The sequence below is a fragment of the Anser anser genome (assembly GCF_964211835.1).
Source record: "Anser anser genome assembly, contig: HAP1_SCAFFOLD_249, whole genome shotgun sequence".
Classification (NCBI taxonomy): Eukaryota; Metazoa; Chordata; class Aves; order Anseriformes; family Anatidae; genus Anser; species Anser anser.
Window position 1 is genome coordinate 78404 of NW_028154004.1, and position 15212 is coordinate 93615.

At 47.2% G+C, this 15212-nt stretch overlaps 2 long non-coding RNA genes across 2 annotated transcripts; one reads left to right on the forward strand and one right to left on the reverse strand.

The window, feature by feature from the left end:
* The first annotated feature begins 3030 nt into the window (after window positions 1–3030).
* On the forward strand, window positions 3031–12547 carry LOC310890982. Its single transcript, XR_014577380.1, has 2 exons — window positions 3031–4155; window positions 12152–12547. It is a non-coding gene; the product is annotated as an uncharacterized lncRNA (long non-coding RNA).
* Window positions 3588–12158, reverse strand: LOC310890978. Its single transcript, XR_014577376.1, has 2 exons — window positions 11968–12158; window positions 3588–4253 (listed from the first exon to the last, which is right to left on the reverse strand). It is a non-coding gene; the product is annotated as an uncharacterized lncRNA (long non-coding RNA).
* Window positions 12548–15212: the final 2665 nt, after the last annotated feature.

Genomic DNA, 15212 nt, shown 5'->3' on the forward strand with positions numbered 1-15212 from the left:
TAACACCAGCAGCCATGGCAATTGCCATGCTATCACTGCTCAGCCTCTTCTTCTACCTACGCCTCGCATACCACTCAACAATTACCCTTCCCCCCAACTCCTCTAACCACATAAAACAATGATACACTAGCAAAGCCCCAAGCACACCCACTGCGGTCCTTGCCTCACTATCAATCCTCTTACTTCCCCTGTCCCCAATAATACATGCCATTGTCTAGAAACTTAGGATAACACCCCAAACCGAAGGCCTTCAAAGCCTTAAATAAGAGTTAAACCCTCTTAGTTTCTGCACATTAAGACTTACAGAATATTAACCTGTATCTTCTGAATGCAAGTCAGACGCTTTAATTAAGCTAAAGCCTCCCTAGACAGATGGGCTTCGATCCCACAAAACTCTAGTTAACAGCTAAATGCCTAAACCAATTGGCTTCTGCCTACAAAGACCCTGACGCACCCTAGTGCGCATCGATGAGCTTGCAACTCAACATGAATTTCACTACAGAGCCGATAAGAAGAGGAATTAAACCTCTGTAAAAAGGACTACAGCCTAACGCTTCAACACTCAGCCATCTTACCCGTCACCTTCATCAACCGATGACTATTTTCCACTAACCATAAGGATATTGGCACCCTGTACCTCATCTTCGGGGCATGAGCAGGAATAGTCGGCACCGCACTCAGCCTATTAATCCGCGCAGAACTAGGACAACCAGGAACTCTCCTAGGCGACGACCAAATTTACAATGTAATCGTTACCGCTCACGCCTTTGTAATAAGCTTCTTTATAGTCATACCCATCATGATCGGAGGATTCGGCAACTGATTAGTCCCCCTCATAATCGGTGCCCCCGACATAGCATTCCCGCGAATAAACAACATAAGCTTTTGACTCCTCCCCCCATCATTCCTCCTCCTACTAGCCTCATCCACTGTAGAAGCTGGCGCCGGCACAGGCTGAACTGTCTACCCTCCCCTAGCAGGTGACCTTGCCCACGCCGGAGCTTCAGTAGACCTGGCTATCTTCTCACTCCACTTAGCCGGTATCTCCTCCATCCTTGGGGCCATCAACTTTATCACCACAGCCATCAACATAAAACCCCCCGCACTCTCACAATACCAAACCCCACTATTTGTCTGATCCGTACTAATTACCGCCATCCTACTCCTTCTATCACTCCCCGTACTCGCCGCCGGTATTACAATATTACTAACTGATCGAAACCTAAACACCACATTCTTCGACCCCGCTGGAGGAGGAGACCCAATCCTGTACCAACACCTATTCTGATTCTTCGGACACCCAGAAGTCTATATTCTGATCCTACCGGGGTTCGGAATCATCTCACACGTAGTCACGTACTACTCAGGCAAAAAGGAGCCCTTCGGCTACATGGGAATAGTCTGAGCCATACTATCCATCGGCTTCCTAGGATTCATCGTCTGAGCTCACCACATGTTTACAGTAGGAATAGACGTTGATACCCGAGCCTACTTTACATCAGCCACTATAATCATTGCCATCCCTACCGGAATCAAAGTATTTAGCTGACTAGCCACCCTGCACGGAGGAACAATCAAATGAGACCCCCCCCAATACTATGAGCTCTAGGATTTATCTTCCTATTTACCATCGGAGGATTAACAGGAATCGTTCTTGCAAACTCTTCCCTAGACATCGCCCTGCACGACACGTACTACGTAGTTGCCCACTTCCACTACGTCCTATCCATAGGCGCCGTCTTTGCCATTCTAGCAGGATTTACTCACTGATTCCCACTACTCACTGGGTTTACCCTACACCAAACATGAGCAAAAGCCCACTTCGGGGTAATATTTACAGGAGTAAACCTAACGTTCTTCCCCCAGCACTTCCTAGGCCTAGCAGGAATACCCCGACGATACTCGGACTATCCCGACGCCTACACACTATGAAACACCATTTCCTCCTAGTCCTAGGACTTAGAGAAACTCCAGTGCTAAAAATAGTAAACACAAGCAATAATTTCATATACTTCACTCTCACTCACCACTCAACTATCAGCTAACCACACCCCCGTCCACATAGCTTAACACAAAGCATGGCACTGAAGTTGCCAAGATGGCATAAAACATGCCTGCGGACAAAAGACTTAGTCCTAACCTTACGGTTGGTTTTTGCTAAATATATACATGCAAGTATCCGCGCCCCAGTGTAAACGCCCTCGACCACCTACCCCCATACAGGCCTTGAGGAGCGGGTATCAGGCACACCCAAGTAGTAGCCCAAGACGCCTCGCTAAGCCACGCCCCCACGGGTATTCAGCAGTAATTAACATTAAGCAATGAGTGCAAACTTGACTTAGTTATAGCAACAGCCTAACTTCAAGGGTTGGTAAATCTTGTGCCAGCCACCGCGGTCATACAAGAAACCCAAATCAACCGTCCTATTGACACGGCGTAAAGAGTGGTAAAATGCCTATCCTAGCTAACTAAGATCAAAATGCAACTGAGCTGTCATAAGCCCAAGATGCACCTAAACACACCATTAAGATGATCTTAGGAACTAACGACTGATTTAAACCCACGAAAGCCAGGGCCCAAACTGGGATTAGATACCCCACTATGCCTGGCCCTAAATCTTGATACTTACTTTACCGAAGTATCCGCCAGAGAACTACGAGCACAAACGCTTAAAACTCTAAGGACTTGGCGGTGCCCCAAACCCACCTAGAGGAGCCTGTTCTACAATCGATAATCCCCGATTAACCCAACCACCCCTTGCCAACACAGCCTACATACCGCCGTCGCCAGCCCACCTCGAATGAGAGCACAACAGTGGACACAATAGCACCCCGCTAATAAGACAGGTCAAGGTATAGCCTATGGAGTGGAAGAAATGGGCTACATTCCCTATTCATAGGGCACACGGAAAGAAGCGTGAAACCACTTCTGGAAGGCGGATTTAGCAGTAAAGTGGGACAATAGAGCCTACTTTAAGCCGGCCCTGGGGCACGTACATGGTTAAACATGCCTGTTAGTAGTGTGGCGAGCCATAGTGGGAAGGCTAGGGCTATGTTCATAGATAGTTGGGTGGTTGGGGTGAATGTATATGGAAGGAGGCCTAGAAGGTTGATTGTAAGAAGTATGATTATTAGGGATGTAAATATTATGGCTCATTTGTGGCCATTTTTGTTGAGTGGGACTATTAGTTGTTTTGTGATTAGGTGAAGGAGTCATGTTTGGATAGTAGAAAGGCGGTTGTTGATTCATCGGTTGTTTGGGGACGGGAATAGTAGGGCTGGGAAGAGTAGAGATAGTAGGATTAAGGGGATGCCAAATAGATTGGGGCTGGAAAATTGGTCAAAGAAGCTTAGGTTCATGGTCAGGATCATGGTGTGGGTTTGGTAGTGAGGGAGGTCTTATTTGATGGGGGGTTGGTTGTGGTGAAGGCTAGTAGTTTTGGTTGGATGAGGAGTGCTAGGGTTAATCAGGTTATAATTATGATTGAAAATCATGGTGCGGGGTTAAGCTGTGGCATATCATTAAGGAGGGGGAAGTCCCTCTTTGGCTAGCTTAAAAGGCTAGTGCTGTTGCATAGCTTCTTAATGATTAGGATGATGATAGAAGGGACGATCAGGCCTCGAAATGTGGGAGTGGGGTTGATTCTACTACAATGGGTATGTAGCTGTGATTAGCCCCGCAAATTTCTGAGCATTGTCCGTAAAAAATCCCAGGCCGGGTGGTAATGAATGAAGTTTGGTTTAGTCGGCCTGGGATTGCGTCTGTTTTAACTCTGAGCGTTGGGACTGCTCAGGAGTGGAGTACGTCTCCTGCAGTAATGATTACGCGGATGGGGGATTCTATTGGGATAACTACGCGGTGGTCAACTTCTAGCAGTCGGAAGTGGCCGTTGGGTAAGTCTGGGGTGGGCACTATGTAGGAGTCGAATGATAGGTCTTTGAAGTCTGTGTATTCGTAGCTTCAGTATCATTGGTGGCCGATGGCTTTTAGGGTGAGGTCTGGTTCGTCGATTTCGTCCATTATGTAGAGGATTTGTAGGGATGGGAGGGCGAGGAGTACCAGGACGATAGCAGGTAGGATTGTCCAGATCAGCTCTACTTCTTGGGCGTCTACAGCATTGGACGAGAGTTTTTCTGTTAGTATGTGGGCTAAAAGGTAGAGAACTAGGCTGCAGATAGCTAGGGCAACGATTAGGGCGTGGTCGTGGAATTCAACGAGTTCTTCTGTGATGGGTGATGAGGCGTCTTGGAATCCTAGTTGGGAGTGGTTGGCCACATGAGATGTACAGGATTTTTACCTGTGATTTAGTCTTGACAAGGCTATGTAATTGGTTTACTAACGTCTCATAAGAAAGAAGCATGAGCGGTTAACCTCCTGGGAGACCCAGAAAACTTCACCCCAGCAAACCCGCTAGTAACCCCACCACACATCAAGCCAGAATGATACTTCCTATTCGCCTACGCCATCCTACGTTCAATCCCAAATAAACGCGTATTAGAGGCGTATTAGCACTGGCCGCCTCCGTACTGATCCTATTCCTAATCCCATTCCTGCACAAATCAAAACAACGAGCAATAACATTCCGACCACTCTCCCAGCTCCTATTCTGAGTACTAGTCGCCGACCTCCTCGTCCTAACATGAGTAGGAAGCCAACCCGTCGAACACCCATTCATCATCATCGGCCAACTCGCTTCAATCGCCTACTTCACTATCCTCCTATTTCTCCTCCCCGCCGCAAGCGCCCTAGGAAACAAAATACTCAACTGCTAAATACTCTAATAGTTTATAAAAACATTGGTCTTGTAAACCAAAGATTGAAGACTTACCACTTCTTAGAGTACCCCAAACTCAGAAAAAAAGGACTCAAACCTTTATCTCCAGCTCCCAAAGCTGGCATTTTCAATAAACTATTCTCTGACCCTAACCCCTAAACCGCCCGAATAGCACCCCGCGACAACCCCCGCACAAGCTCCAATACAACAAACAAAGTCAACAACAGCCCCCAACCCGCCACTAAAAACATCCCTGCCCCATGTGAATAAAACATGGAAACTCCACTAAAATCCGACCGAACAACAAACACCCCAACATTATTCACAGTAGAAACCCCGAACTTCCAAGCCCCCATAAACCCCCCAAACACCAACCCCCCAAAAACAATTGCCACAAACGCTACTGCACATCCAATCACCCGTCAATCCCCCCAAGCCCCAGGGAAAGGCTCCGCTGCTAAAGCTACTGAATAAACAAACACCACCAGCATACCCCCCAAATACACCATAAACAGCACTAAAGCCACGAACGAAACCCCAAGGCCCAGCAACCACCCGCACCCCGCCACAGACGCTAACACCAAACCAACAACCCCATAATACGGCGAAGGATTCGACGCCACACCCAAAACACCCACCGCAAAGCAAATCCCTAAAAAAAACATAAAATAAGTCATTATTCCTGCCCGGACACTACCCGAGGCCTGCGGCTCGAAAAGCCGCCATTGTTCTCAACTACAGGAACTAACCGCAAGCCCCCAATAATTCTACCCCATCTATGCCATTATGCTTAACCCCCCCCCCCCTCCCCCCCCGAGGCGGGGGTATTTGGTTATGCATATTCGTGCATAAATTTATATACCCCATATACATACATACTATAGTACCAGTAATATACATTATATACGGACTATCTTATAAGCAGGTGCTAAACCCATACATGTACACGGCCATTAAACCCTTAAACACACTCCTACCAAACCACCCGGCATGAATGTTCTAGGACCATACCCCACAACACCCAATACAACTCCACTCAAGCGCATAACAAGACCCCATTTTAATGAATGCTCACAGGACATGCTCCAACAACAACTCTCCACCACATATCTCATGCAGTTCGTATCAGACGGATTTATTAATCGTACTCCTCACGTGAAATCAGCAACCCGTTGCACATAATGTCCGGTATGACTAGCTTCAGGCCCATACGTTCCCCCTAAACCCCTCGCCCTCCTCACATTTTTGCGCCTCTGGTTCCTCGGTCAGGGCCATCCATTGGGTTCACTCACCCCTCCTTGCCCTTCAAAGTGGCATCTGTGAGTACTTTCACCTTCTCAATGCGTAATCGCGGCATGTTCCAGCTTTTTGGCGCCTCTGGTTCCTCTTATTTTTTCCGGGGTTACCTCACAGGTGGCTATTCCCAGTGATCTCGGGGGTCCCACAATCTAAGCCTGGACACACCTGCCTCACGGCCTATCCTATATTTCAAGGGTCCCTCGATGAGACGGTTGGCGTATATGGGGAATCATCCTGACACTGATGCACTTTGACCACATTCAGTTAATGTTACCTCCACCCTCCGGGTTAAATGGGGCTATTGGATGAATGCTCGTTGGACATAGCACAAAACAACAAATCATTAAGCGCAACCCCTGCGCTTCACAAACTAAACCAGTAAACTTTCGCTAACCACCATGTAGCATAAACCTTCATCGCCCAATCCCAGCAAACTACCTCTAAAACTCCATTAATCATCCCTTCCATGACATCATCGGAACGATGTATATATACACACAAACACATACAAAATAACTTAAACTTATTAGAGAAACTCCAGTACTAAAAATAGTAAACACAAGCAATAATTTCATATACTTCACTCTCACTCACCACTCAACTATCAGCTAACCACACCCCCGTCCACATAGCTTAACACAAAGCATGGCACTGAAGTTGCCAAGATGGCATAAAACATGCCTGCGGACAAAAGACTTAGTCCTAACCTTACGGTTGGTTTTTGCTAAATATATACATGCAAGTATCCGCGCCCCAGTGTAAACGCCCTCGACCACCTACCCCCATACAGGCCTTGAGGAGCGGGTATCAGGCACACCCAAGTAGTAGCCCAAGACGCCTCGCTAAGCCACGCCCCCACGGGTATTCAGCAGTAATTAACATTAAGCAATGAGTGCAAACTTGACTTAGTTATAGCAACAGCCTAACTTCAAGGGTTGGTAAATCTTGTGCCAGCCACCGCGGTCATACAAGAAACCCAAATCAACCGTCCTATTGACACGGCGTAAAGAGTGGTAAAATGCCTATCCTAGCTAACTAAGATCAAAATGCAACTGAGCTGTCATAAGCCCAAGATGCACCTAAACACACCATTAAGATGATCTTAGGAACTAACGACTGATTTAAACCCACGAAAGCCAGGGCCCAAACTGGGATTAGATACCCCACTATGCCTGGCCCTAAATCTTGATACTTACTTTACCGAAGTATCCGCCAGAGAACTACGAGCACAAACGCTTAAAACTCTAAGGACTTGGCGGTGCCCCAAACCCACCTAGAGGAGCCTGTTCTACAATCGATAATCCCCGATTAACCCAACCACCCCTTGCCAACACAGCCTACATACCGCCGTCGCCAGCCCACCTCGAATGAGAGCACAACAGTGGACACAATAGCACCCCGCTAATAAGACAGGTCAAGGTATAGCCTATGGAGTGGAAGAAATGGGCTACATTCCCTATTCATAGGGCACACGGAAAGAAGCGTGAAACCACTTCTGGAAGGCGGATTTAGCAGTAAAGTGGGACAATAGAGCCTACTTTAAGCCGGCCCTGGGGCACGTACATACCGCCCGTCACCCTCCTCAAAAGCCACATCCCACATAACTAATACCATAAATACGCTGAAGATGAGGTAAGTCGTAACAAGGTAAGTGTACCGGAAGGTGTACTTAGAATATCAAGACGTAGCTATAACACCAAAGCACTCAGCTTACACCTGAAAGATATCTACTAGACCGGATCGTCTTGAAGCCCCCCCTCTAGCTCAACCACACAAATAGTACACCAAAACTAAAGAATTTACTAAACTAATTAAACTAAAGCATTTTACAGTCTTAGTATAGGCGATAGAAAAGACACTTAGACGCGATAGAGACCCCAGTACCGTAAGGGAAAGATGAAATAGCAGTGAAACAATCAAAGCGACAGACAGCAAAGATCAACCCTTGTACCTTTTGCATCATGGTTTAGCGAGAACAACCAAGCAAAGTGAACTAAAGTTTGCCCCCCCGAAACCCAAGCGAGCTACTTTCAAGCAGTTAAAGAGAGCGAACCCGTCTCTGTTGCAAAAGAGTGGGATGACTTGTCAGTAGAGGTGAAAAGCCAACCGAGCTGGGTGATAGCTGGTTACCTGTGAAACGAATCTAAGTTCCCCCTTAATCCTCCCTACCGGACATCCTGAACCCTAATGAGATGATTAAGAGCTATTTAATGGAGGGACAGCTCCATTAAAAAAGGACACAACCTCGACTAGCGGATAATTCTTACTACTGATCCTACCGTGGGCCCTAAAGCAGCCATCAAAAAAGAGTGCGTCAAAGCTCCACCACCTAAAAATACCAAAATAAGATGATTCCCTTATCACAAACAGGTCAACCTATGAATATAGGAGAATTAATGCTAAAATAAGTAACTCAGGGCCACACCCCTCTAACGGCGCAAGCTTACATAGAAACATTATTAACAGACCTAGACAGATACAAAAACCCCTACAAGACCACGTATTAACTAACCCTGTTAACCCGACTCAGGAGCGCCTATAAGAGCGATTAAAATCTGTGAAAGGAACTCGGCAAATTAATAAGGCCCGACTGTTTACCAAAAACATAGCCTTCAGCAAATTAAACAAGTATTGAAGGTGATGCCTGCCCGGTGACTTAGGTTTAACGGCCGCGGTATCCTAACCGTGCAAAGGTAGCGCAATCAATTGTCCCATAAATCGAGACTTGTATGAATGGCTAAACGAGGTCTTAACTGTCTCTCACAGATAATCAGTGAAATTGATCTCCCCGTGCAAAAGCGGGGATGTGAACATAAGACGAGAAGACCCTGTGGAACTTAAAAATCAACGACCACCGCGAATCCTCAATCAACCCCACTGGGGCCACTACCATCGCAGAGCCTGGTCGATATTTTTCGGTTGGGGCGACCTTGGAGGAGAACAAATCCTCCAAAAACAAGACCATACCTCTTTACCTAGAGCTACCCCTCAAAGTGCTAACAGTGACCAGACCCAATATAATTGATTAATGGACCAAGCTACCCCAGGGATAACAGCGCAATCCCCCTCAAGAGCCCATATCGACAGGGGGGTTTACGACCTCGATGTTGGATCAGGACATCCTAATGGTGCAGCCGCTATTAAGGGTTCGTTTGTTCAACGATTAACAGTCCTACGTGATCTGAGTTCAGACCGGAGCAATCCAGGTCGGTTTCTATCTATGACACACTCTCCCCAGTACGAAAGGACCGGGAAAGTGGGGCCAATACCACAAGCACGCCCCCCCCCTCTAAGCAGTGAAACCAACTAAACCGTGAAGAGGGCCTTCCCCCACCACTTTCAATCCTAGAAAAGGACCAGCTAGAGTGGCAGAGCCCGGCAAGTGCAGAAGGCTTAAGCCCTTTCCCCAGAGGTTCAAATCCTCTCCCTAGCTTCACCCATGATTCAAATAACAACACTAAGCTGCCTCATTATATCCCTCCTATACATCATCCCAATCCTGATTGCCGTAGCCTTCCTAACCCTAGTAGAACGGAAAATCCTAAGCTACATACAATCCCGCAAAGGCCCTAACGTTGTCGGGCCTTTTGGCCTACTTCAACCATTTGCGGACGGACTGAAACTATTTACCAAAGAGCCCATCCGACCCTCTACCTCTTCCCCACTTCTATTCATTCTGATACCAATACTAGCCCTTGTCCTAGCCCTCACCACTTGAGCACCACTACCACTCCCATTTCCCCTAGCAGATCTAAACCTCGGAGTTCTCTTCCTAATAGCCATGTCAAGCCTAGCCGTCTACTCAGTCCTATGATCAGGCTGAGCCTCGAACTCAAAATACGCACTAATCGGAGCCCTACGGGCAGTAGCACAGACCATTTCATACGAAGTGACACTGGCCATAATCCTGCTATCAATAATCATACTAAGCGGAAGCTACACACTCAGCTCCTTTGCCGTCGCACAGGAGCCTCTATACTTCATTTTCTCCTCATGACCCCTAGCAATAATATGATACGTATCCACCCTAGCAGAGACAAACCGAGCTCCTTTTGACCTCACAGAGGGTGAATCTGAGCTAGTCTCAGGGTTTAACGTTGAATACGCCGCAGGACCCTTCGCCTTATTCTTCCTAGCTGAATATGCGAACATTATGCTAATAAATACACTTACAGCCATCATATTCCTAAACCCAAGCGCCCTAGGGCCACCCACAGAACTATTCCCCGTCATCCTAGCCACAAAAGTCCTCCTACTATCTTCTGGTTTCTTATGGGTCCGAGCTTCATACCCACGATTCCGATATGACCAACTAATGCACCTACTATGAAAAAACTTCCTACCCCTCACACTAGCTCTGTGCCTCTGACACATCAGCATACCTATCTGCTATGCAGGCCTACCTCCTTACATAAGGAAATGTGCCTGAACTACAAAGGGTCACTATGATAAAGTGAACATAGAGGTATAACAGCCCTCTCATTTCCTGTTGACCTTAGAAAAGTAGGAATTGAACCCACACAAGAGAAATCAAAATTCTCCATACTTCCCTTATATTATTTTCTAGTAGAGTCAGCTAATCAAGCTATCGGGCCCATACCCCGAAAATGATGGTTTAACCCCCTCCTCTACTAATGAACCCTTACGCGACCCCAATCATAACCTTCAGCCTCATCTTGGGCACCACAATCACAATTTCCAGCAACCACTGAGTTCTGGCCTGGACAGGACTGGAGATCAACGCACTAGCCATCATTCCCCTAATTGCCAAATCCCACCACCCACGAGCAGTAGAAGCCGCAACGAAATACTTCCTAACCCAAGCAGCTGCTTCCGCCCTGGTCCTATTCTCTTGCATAACCAATGCCTGAGTCACCGGCCAATGAGACATCACACAGATAAACCACCCAACCTCCTGTCTACTACTGACAGCAGCAATCGCTATTAAACTGGGCCTAGTGCCATTTCACTTCTGATTCCCAGAAGTACTACAAGGATCGCCACTAATAACAGCCCTGCTACTCTCGACCCTCATAAAATTCCCCCCACTAACCCTGCTCCTACTAACATCCAAATCCCTCGACCCAGCTCTACTCACCGCCATGGCCCTAGCCTCAACAGCACTAGGAGGCTGAATAGGACTGAACCAAACACAAACACGCAAAATCCTAGCCTTCTCGTCCATCTCCCACTTAGGCTGAATCGCCATCATCCTAGTTTACAGCCCCAAATTGGCCTTACTTACCTTCTACCTATACTAGGATGGCCTCTAGCAGGATTTACTCACTGATTCCCACTACTCACTGGGTTTACCCTACACCAAACATGAGCAAAAGCCCACTTCGGGGTAATATTTACAGGAGTAAACCTAACGTTCTTCCCCCAGCACTTCCTAGGCCTAGCAGGAATACCCCGACGATACTCGGACTATCCCGACGCCTACACACTATGAAACACCATTTCCTCCATCGGCTCCCTAATCTCAATAGTAGCCGTAATCATACTAATATTCATCATCTGAGAAGCCTTTCCGGCCAAACGAAAAGTCCTACAACCAGAACTAACTACCACAAACGTTGAATGAATCCACGGCTGCCCTCCCCCATACCATACTTTCGAGGAACCGGCCTTCGTCCAAGTACAAGAAAGGAAGGAATCGAACCCTCACATGCTGGTTTCAAGCCAACTGCATTAACCGCTCATGCTTCTTTCTTATGAGACGTTAGTAAACCAATTACATAGCCTTGTCAAGACTAAATCACAGGTAAAAATCCTGTACATCTCATGTGGCCAACCACTCCCAACTAGGATTCCAAGACGCCTCATCACCCATCACAGAAGAACTCGTTGAATTCCACGACCACGCCCTAATCGTTGCCCTAGCTATCTGCAGCCTAGTTCTCTACCTTTTAGCCCACATACTAACAGAAAAACTCTCGTCCAATGCTGTAGACGCCCAAGAAGTAGAGCTGATCTGGACAATCCTACCTGCTATCGTCCTGGTACTCCTCGCCCTCCCATCCCTACAAATCCTCTACATAATGGACAAAATCGATGAACCAGACCTCACCCTAAAAGCCATCGGCCACCAATGATACTGAAGCTACGAATACACAGACTTCAAAGACCTATCATTCGACTCCTACATAGTGCCCACCCCAGACTTACCCAACGGCCACTTCCGACTGCTAGAAGTTGACCACCGCGTAGTTATCCCAATAGAATCCCCCATCCGCGTGATCATTACTGCAGGAGACGTACTCCACTCCTGAGCAGTCCCAACGCTCGGAGTTAAAACAGACGCAATCCCAGGCCGACTAAACCAAACTTCATTCATTACCACCCGGCCTGGGATTTTTTACGGACAATGCTCAGAAATTTGCGGGGCTAATCACAGCTACATACCCATTGTAGTAGAATCAACCCCACTCCCACATTTCGAGGCCTGATCGTCCCTTCTATCATCATCCTAATCATTAAGAAGCTATGCAACAGCACTAGCCTTTTAAGCTAGCCAAAGAGGGACTTCCCCCTCCTTAATGATATGCCACAGCTTAACCCCGCACCATGATTTTCAATCATAATTATAACCTGATTAACCCTAGCACTCCTCATCCAACCAAAACTACTAGCCTTCACCACAACCAACCCCCCATCAAATAAGACCTCCCTCACTACCAAACCCACACCATGATCCTGACCATGAACCTAAGCTTCTTTGACCAATTTTCCAGCCCCAATCTATTTGGCATCCCCTTAATCCTACTATCCCTACTCTTCCCAGCCCTACTATTCCCGTCCCCAAACAACCGATGAATCAACAACCGCCTTTCTACTATCCAAACATGACTCCTTCACCTAATCACAAAACAACTAATAGTCCCACTCAACAAAAATGGCCACAAATGAGCCATAATATTTACATCCCTAATAATCATACTTCTTACAATCAACCTTCTAGGCCTCCTTCCATATACATTCACCCCAACCACCCAACTATCTATGAACATAGCCCTAGCCTTCCCACTATGGCTCGCCACACTACTAACAGGCCTACGAAACCAACCATCAGCCTCTTTAGCCCACCTATTACCCGAAGGTACCCCTACACCCCTAATCCCCGCACTAATCCTGATCGAAACAACCAGCCTACTAATCCGCCCCCTAGCCCTCGGAGTCCGCCTTACAGCCAACCTTACAGCAGGACACTTACTCATCCAACTCATCTCTACAGCCTCCATTGCATTAATACCCACCCTTCCTGCAGTATCCATCCTAACAATAATCATCCTACTACTCCTAACCATCCTAGAAGTAGCAGTAGCCATAATCCAGGCCTACGTCTTCGTGCTCCTTCTAAGCCTATACTTACAAGAAAACATCTAATGGCACACCAAGCACACTCATACCACATAGTTGACCCAAGCCCTTGACCAATCTTCGGGGCAGCCGCCGCCCTACTCACAACCTCAGGATTAATCATGTGATTCCACTACAACTCATCCATACTACTAACCCTAGGCCTCATCTCAATACTCCTAGTAATACTCCAATGATGACGAGACATTGTATGAGAAAGCACCTTCCAAGGCCATCACACTCCCACAGTCCAAAAAGGCCTACGATACGGCATAATCCTTTTCATCACATCCGAAGCATTCTTCTTCTTAGGGTTCTTCTGAGCATTCTTCCACTCGAGCCTGGCCCCAACCCCAGAACTAGGAGGCCAATGACCCCCAACAGGAATTAAACCACTCAACCCGATAGAAGTCCCCCTACTAAACACAGCCATCCTACCAGCCTCAGGCGTTACCGTAACGTGAGCCCATCACAGCATCACAGAAGGAAACCGAAAACACGCCATCCACGCCCTAACCCTAACGATCCTCCTGGGATTCTACTTCACAGCCCTACAAGCAATAGAATACCACGAAGCCCCATTCTCAATCGCCGATAGCGTCTACGGATCTACCTTCTTCGTTGCCACTGGATTCCACGGACTCCACGTAATCATTGGATCCTCCTTCCTGACCGTCTGCCTCTTCCGACTGATCAAGTTCCACTTTACATCAGACCACCACTTCGGATTCGAGGCAGCAGCCTGATACTGACACTTCGTAGACGTCATCTGACTATTCCTCTACATAACCATCTACTGATGAGGATCTTGCTCTTCTAGTATATTAATTACAATTGACTTCCAATCTCTAGAATCTGGTATAAACCCAGAGGAGAGCAATGAACGCACTCATGTTCATATTCGCCCTATCATCAATCCTAAGCGCCGCCCTAACCGCATTAAACTTCTGACTCGCCCAAATAAACCCCGACTCAGAGAAACTCTCACCGTACGAATGTGGATTCGACCCACTTGGATCTGCTCGATTACCATTCTCAGTCCGATTCTTCCTCAGTAGCCATCCTGTTCGTCCTATTCGACCTAGAAATCGCCCTCCTACTCCCCCTGCCATGAGCCGTCCAACTCCAATCCCCCCTAATGACCCTCACCTGAACTGTAGTGATCCTCCTTCTCCTAACACTCGGACTGGCCTACGAGTGAATTCAAGGGGGCCTAGAATGAGCAGAATAACAGAAAGTTAGTCTAACCAAAAAGATAGCTGGTTTCGACCCAGCAGATTACAGCCAACCCTGTAACTTTTTTATGTCGCCCCTACATTTAAGCTTCTACTCAGCCTTCATTTTCAGCGGACTAGGACTAGCCTTCCACCGAACCCACCTAGTATCCGCCCTACTATGCCTTGAAAGCATAATATTATCGATATTCGTAGGCCTATCAATATGATCCATCGAAAACCAAGTCTCCTCATTCACCATGGTACCAATTCTCATGCTAACCTTCTCAGCGTGTGAGGCGGGCACAGGCCTGGCCATCCTAGTAGCCTCCACCCGCACACATGGCTCCAACCATCTACACAACCTAAACCTCCTGCAATGCTAAAAATCATCCTACCCACAATCATACTTCTTCCAACAGCCCTGCTGTCTCCACCAAAATTTCTATGGACTAACACCACCTTATACAGCCTCCTAATCGCTGCCCTAAGCCTACAGTGATTAATCCCAACCTACTACCCCTACAAATTTTTATCCAACTGAACAGGAATTGACCAAATCTCAT